Below are 7,576 nucleotides of genomic sequence, written 5' to 3'. Positions count from 1 at the left end.
GGCTAGCTTGATTATCACTTCAAAAGTTTTTTTTCTCTTAATTAATTGGCCTCTCAGAGTTGGTAAGACAACTCCCACCTGTTTATGCTCTCTGTATGTGTGTATATATATCTCCTCATTATATGTTCCATTCTATATGCATCCGAAGAAGTGGGCTGTAGTCCACGAAAGCTTATGCTCTAATAAATTTGTTAGTCTCTAAGGTGCCACAAGTACTCCTGTTCTTCTTATTGTGAATATGGTACAGTAATGAAATGTAATTCTGAAAGGTTAACAGTAGCAATGGGGCTGAACCAAACACTGGATCTTAATACTCTCCCCATCAATCCTTGCGCAAGTTCAGATCTAGATCTGAGCTTCATAACTCCATCATTGGAAAAAAGCAGTATCATGCATTCTGTCCTCACCCAACTCCGGCTGATTAGGCTCCAATCTCACAAATGCTTAAGCATATAAATGTATGTGAGTAGTCCCATTGAACTAAATGCAACTACTCATGGTAGAAGTTACTCAGGTAAGTGCTGGTAGGATTGATCCCTGAAGGTGCTTATTATAACTGTTCTGTAAATTCTATTTGGATTTGCTGCTACATATTAACATGAATTACATTAGAGATGTTTTGTAAATAAAATACATGCTCCTTACATTTGTACCTGTACCTTGTATGCATTCTTACATTACATTATAGTTATTTAACAGTCTAGGGCAAGAGGGCTGCAAAGAAAGCCACAGGAATTGTCTGAAGGGTAAAGGTGGCTATGGAATGTCTTTCCTCCCTCCATATACTTAGTTTATCTGTAAACATTCAACCTGACTCCTAGGCTGCTAGCAGACAAAAGGATATAGTTCAGGGGGAATAGGTGACGGACAATAGATGCTTGTTGCTGATTCTATTGAAGTCAATGGCAAAACTCCCCTTAGCTTCCGTGGGAACAAATGGGGGGAAGGATTTAAAATCAGAGAGGGCAAATTCTGAACTGGATCCTGAAATGAGGGGGGCTACTGACCAAGTGGGGTGAAGTAGTAGATGTGATATCACTTCATTTTAGTAAAGCTTCCGACAGTTTCACATGACATTTTCATAAGCAAACTAGGGAAATGGGGTCTAGATGAAATTACTATAAGGTGAGTGCACAACTGATTGAAAGACTACACACAGAGTAGTTATGAATGGTTTGCTGTCAAACTGGGAGGGCGTATCTAGTGGTGTACTGCAGGAGTCAGTCCTGAGTCCAATATTTTCATTAATGACTTGGATAATGGAATGGAGAGTATGCTTATAAAATTTGCTAATGACAACAAGCTGGGAAGGATTGCAAATACTGTGGAGGACATGATCAGAATTCAAAATGACCTTGACAAATTGGAGAATTGGTCTGAATACAAAAAGATGAAATTCAATAAAGACAAGTGCAGAGCAACTTATTCAGGAAGAAAAAAATCAAATGCACAACTACAAATTGGAAAATAAGTGGCTAGGCAATACTGCTGAAAAGGATATGGGGGTTATAGTGGAAAACAAATTGAATAAGTCAACCATGTGATGCAGTTGTGAAAAAGGCTAATATAATTCTGGGGTGGATTAAGTGGAGTGTCGTATGTGAAACATGGGAGGTAATTGTCCTACTATACTTGGTATCAGTTAGGCCTTAGCTGCAATACTGTGTCCTGTTCTGGGCACCACACTTTAGGAAAGATGGGGACAAATTGGAGAGAGTTCAGAGGAGAGCAACAAAAATGATAAAAACTTTAGAAAACCTGACCTATGAGGAAAGGTTAAAAAAATGGGTATGTTTAGTCTTGAGAAAAGAAGACTGAGGGGGGACTTGATAACAGTCTTTAAATATATTAAGGGTTGCTATAAAGAGGATGGTGAGGTGATCAATTGTTCTCTGTGGCTACCACAATTAGGACAAGAAGTAATGGGCTTAATCTGTAGTAAGGGATATTTATATTTAGGTTAGATCATTATGAAAAACTATAAGGATAGTTAAGCTCTGGAATTGGCTCCCAAGGGAGGTTATGGAATCCCCATAATTGGAAATCTTTAAAAACAGGTTAGCTAAATACTTGTCAGGGATGGTCAAGTTTTACCTGGTCCTGCCACAACACAGGTGTCTAGACTTGAGGACTTTTTAAAGTTCCCTCCAGTTCTATGGTTCTATGAATGGGGATGCCTAGTGTCTGATGATCAAGGTGAAAGAGTTTTGTTTTTTTGTACATTGGGAAAATGGAGTTGGCAAGCTGTGATTTAGAGTCCTTTTAAACTAATTAACATTTGCAAAACACTTTGAGATCATCACTAAAGCACAAAGAATTATTAATAATTAAATGCTCAGGGGGTTACTCTGTGACCACAGAAAGTGCAGTCCTTTGTGCTCTTCCATTTATTATCAGCTCTTATCTCAAACTATTAGCAATCATCACCAGTACTAATCACATTAGAATTACTGTTCATGTTCTTATCATATGCTCATGGTTATTGATTTTTGCTTTATATACCCATTTCTACGTTCCCTTAGGAGGAGAACTGAGAGCCCAAAGGATGTAGCAAAGTTAATACTACATATCCTTGGGAAAAAAATATTGATTTAAAAAAAAAAGATCAGTTTGTTGTCATTCCCCCAGACAACAGCAAGGTAAGAGAATTTAAAATAGTTTATGTATAATATAAACTAACAATGCTAAGAAAAAGTCTCTGATAAGTGTGGGTGTATCGTTGAGTATCCTGTTAGTTCTCTGTACTTGGCGGGGAGATGATCAAAAAACACTCAGCTGCTGCAGGATGTATCAGTAGCTGGGGCCCTTCTCTCTAAGCAAGTACTTCCCAAGCGTAGTGCCTGGACTGTACAACACAGTGCTGCTGATGGTGCCATGCAGTGTAAGTATCTCTGGAAATCAGTTCATTAATCTCTCTACTTCAGGTCCCTCATCTGTAGACTGCGGATACTGAGGGTACGTCTTCACTACCCGCTGTATCGGCGGGTAGCAATCGATTTATCTGGGATCGATATATCACGTCTCGTTAAGACGCGATATATTGATCCCCAAACGCGCTCACTGTCGACTCCGGAACTCCACCAGAGCGAGCAGCGGTAGCGCAGTCGACGGGGGAGCCGCGGCCATCGATCCTGCGCCGTCTGGACCCCAGGTCATTCGATCCAAGATACTTCGACTTCAGCTACGCTATTCACGTAGCTGAAGTTGCGTATCTTGGATCGATTTCAACTCCCCCCCCCCAGTGTAGACCAGCCATGATACTCACCATCGTAAAGTGCTCAGAGTTCTATGGATGAAAACCCTAATAGGTTCTAAGTAATATGAAGTTTACAAATGGATTTAGCCACACAACAGTTCTGATATTCAACCTGAATTTAAATTGTTATAGTCTGAAATTCTCTTTTGAAATATATCAGGGAGTAGCCGTGTTAGTCTGTATTGACAAAAACAACAAGGAGTCCGGTGGCACCTTAAAAACTAACAGATTTAGTTGAGAATAAGCTTTCGTGGGTAAAAAAAACCTCACTTCTTCAGATGCATGGAGTGAAAGTTTGAAATATAGTTTTCCCAGATTTATGTTTAAGTGACTGAAGACCCTGCCAAGAGTGAGTTAGCCATAAAATTAGATTTTATGGAACAGCAAACAATATACATGTGAATGCTCTAAAATTAGAAGACATACACATATGTATAAAATATTTTAATATTAATGTGCTGCAATGTACGTGGAGCTCACAAGTTCTATAATGTCAAAACAAAAGAATGAAGTTTAGCTGACTTTAGTTTGATGTCAGAATTTCTTGTAGCGTAATTCCCATTCTGATTTTTAGGTGTTCGTTTCTGAAGATATAGCTGTTTGATAATGACCTCTCACTACTGGCTTCTGAAACAGAACAAAACAAAACAGGTAATGGTGACAGTTTAATGAACAAAAGCAAGGGGGAAATGAAACATGCCACTTTGACAAGTCTTTGCCATAGACAAAGAGAAGCAAGATCACTTTTTTTCTAGTAATCACCATCTCTCAAAGCCTCATGGCTTTTTGTTGGTTTACAAACATGGATTTACCACAAGTTCTCTCTATTCATTACAGTTTAAAGTATTTATGGATACCTGTGTAACTTTTTTTCTCCTCTAAAGAAAGTTTTGCCCAAGTTACCCTGTAAGTTCAGTTATCTATCCAGAGAATAGAAATGTTCTAGGTCATGGGTGGCCAACCTGAGCCTGAGAAGGAGCCAGAATTTACCAATGTACATTGTCAAAGAGCCACAGTAATAAGTCAGCAGCCCCCCATCAGCTCTCCTCCCTCCCCATTCCCAGCATCTCCCAACCACTGGCAGCCCCACAGATCAGTGCCTCCCCCTCCCTCCTGATCAGCTGGTTTGTGGCATGCAGGAGGCTCTGGGGGCGGGGGAGGGAGTCAAACAGTAAGCAACCCCGGCACACTGGAAAGTTGGCACCTGTAGCTCCAGCCCCGGAGTCAGTGCCTGTATAAGGAGCTGCATATTAACTTCTGAAGAGCCGCATTTGGCTCTGGGGCCACAGGTTGGCCACCCCTGTTCTAGGTAATTGAACTTACTGGATGGCTTGGGCAAAAGTTCCTTGAGAAAATATCTCTGGCCCTGTGCTTAATTTTATATACACAAGTAGCCCCATGAAGTTAATGGGACTTTTTGCATACTAAAATTAGATACATGAGTACATCTTTGCAAGATTAGGGACTGTATTATAATAACCTGCTGTTTGTTTCTGTCCTCCTGAGCAGGGGACTATACCAGATCAAATACTTACTAGTGTGATTAAGATATTTTCATATTTATATTATTTGAGTGTATGAATACACTAGAAAATCTGCAAATTATTCTTCAGGGAAAAAACCCATAAAAAACATGCAAACATTGCAAGCAACACTGGATCAAGCCCAACACTTTTGAAAGTGGTTTAGTGAAACAAGTTCCTTGGTAGTTTATATCAGGGGTGGGCAAACTACGGCCTGGGATCCGCATCCAGCCCTCGAGCTTCTGCAAGGGGAGCGGGGTCTGGGGCTTACCCTGCTCCGGCGCTCCAGCCAGGTAGGAGTATGAAGGGCTTGCCCTGCTCCGCGCGGCTTCCGCAAGCAGCAGCATGTCCCCCCTCCACCTCCTACGCGTAGGGGCAGCCGAGGGACTCCGCACACTGCCCCTGTCCCAAGAGCCGCCCCCACAGCTCCCATTAGCCAGGAACCGCAACCAATGGGAGCTGCAGGGGCAGTGCCTGCAGATGGGGCAGCGCACAGAGCCGCCTGGCTGCGGCTCTGTGTAGGAGCTGGAAGGGGGACATGCTGCTGTTTCCGGGAGCTGCTTGAGGTAAGCACCGCCTGGAGCCCGCACCCTGACTCCCCCTATGCCCCAGCCCTGACCCCTTTCTGCCCTCCGAACCCCTCAGTTCCAGCCCGGAGCACCCTCCTGCATCCCCAACCCCTCATGCCCAGTCCCACCCCAGAGCCCACACCCCCAGCCGGAGCCCTCACTCCACCCCGCCCCCCAACACCCAATTTCATGAGCATTCATGGCCCACCATACAATTTCCATACCCCGATGTGACCCTTGGGCCAAAAAGTTTGCCCACCCCTGCTTTATATACTCCTCATTGTTGCTTGTTGTGTTCGGACCTCAAGAAACTGGCTATTGCCTCTATGGAATACTGTAGTGTATACGCACTCCTTTACTGCCAGCTCAGATAAACTGAGATTTTATTTCAATCCAGGCTACTGGTTCAGATAGCTCCTTGTCAACTGGAACCTACAGGGTGTATTCCTAGTTCTGATGTAGTTTTCTATTCTCTGGTCAGCAAAAAGTTGCTGCTTCAGAAGTTCTTTACTGAAATCTACAAGATCAACTGTGCCTCTAACCCAGAAGTCTTTTTCCTTCTCTGTGCCTCTTTTTTCATGGCTTTAGGTTTACCATAAAGTGTATATAACTGAGATCCAAGTATTTACACTTGTTTGTGTTATGGATACGAATATCCAGAGTCACACTACTAAAAAAAAAAAAAAAGTCAGAAGGAATATATAACCACGTTTCAGGTTTTAAGACAATCTCTAACGATTATGAGGTTAGGGAGATACTCTTTTGGGAGGTAGATTATCTTACATCTGCTTATTGTGGCATTTCTTACACCTTCCTCTGAAGCATGTGGTGCTGGCTGTTGTCAGAGATGCGATTCTGGATTAGATGAACCAGGTATCTGATCCAGTATGGCATTTGCTATGCGTCCAGAGCTTCAAATTTTTCATCAGTGATGTTTTGTATTTTATCTGATTTTGCTGTTAGTTCCTCCAACATGTTTGGGCTTCTCTGGAAGTATTGGAAAAGCCATTATGACTTATTCCTCCAGCTTCTTCACTATGGCGGCGTGTATACAGAATTCTGATTTTGCCAGCCTCTTCCCTTTTGGCATTTTGTACACAAGCACATTGACCAGTGTCAAATATTTCTGGGATAAAAAGTGTTCTAGCATTTGGAAAAACACACAGCCCAGCAGAGCTGTTTAGCAAATGGGTTATAGTAGCTTTCCAGCACTGCTTTCTGTTTCAATTCTCAGACCTCCTCCAATATTTCAAGTAAACTCAAATCAACAAGTATCAAAACAAGACTTGGTAACCGGACTAAGTATGTCATCCATTTTATGAGATCTTGTAGTCAACTTTTCTTTTACTTGGAAAAAAAAAATCTATTAAAAAATATAACAGTAGTCATCTTCACATGGCCACAAGAAACACACATGTAATTATCAATCAATTGGTTAAGTTAATCAGGCAATAAACCAAACATACAGATAGCAGTGAGAAAGTCCAGCTCTAAGAGCTCAAGTTCATTGTGGTACATCATTTTGTTATGAGCTGATCAAATTGTACTACAGTCTCACAATAAAAGATCTGCACCATTTCAAAATAAAGGATTATTAGTTTTTCAAAAGGTGGGGATTAACACCTGACTGTATCCTCTACACACTGTGTGATTGTTCACAGGGTGCCCAGGACTGCAAGTCACCTTGTTACCCTCCTGTCTCCAGTGAGAGGGAGACTTGCTTGTGCTTAACTGGGTGTCATGTCAGCACCCTGACACTACCAGCCTATTATACCACCCAAACAATCTCTGGGCTTTGCCAGCCCTTACGTTGCCTTGCAGGTTAACAACAGGTGCACCCCAGTCCCTGAGCTCTTTGAAGCATTCCCCTGTAGCGTTCAGCTCCTCATACACTGAACACTCAGAGTAATACCAGGTATGCTGCCCCAAGGGAATAGTGTACACATTAGCTTGAATAATTCAGCTCCAGCTTAGCTCCTTGTACTATACCACAGCACTTAGGTATATTTTTAGTGAAAACAAGAATAGGTTTATTAACAAAGAACAGAGATTCAAAGATTCAAGCGAACAGTGATTAAGGATAATGGAAACAGAAGGGTTACATATACAACAAAATCAATACATGCTTTCTAGGGACCACACCTTAATAGGCTAACCTCCTGTCTAGAGCAGTCTTATCTCACACATAGCCCTTTTTGCAATGCTTCCAACCAAGACTGCCTGGAGTC

Source organism: Trachemys scripta, chromosome 3 (assembly GCF_013100865.1).
Source record: "Trachemys scripta elegans isolate TJP31775 chromosome 3, CAS_Tse_1.0, whole genome shotgun sequence".
Classification (NCBI taxonomy): Eukaryota; Metazoa; Chordata; order Testudines; family Emydidae; genus Trachemys; species Trachemys scripta.
The sequence above is the reverse complement of the archived record's forward strand: the minus strand, read 5'-3'. Positions refer to the sequence as shown.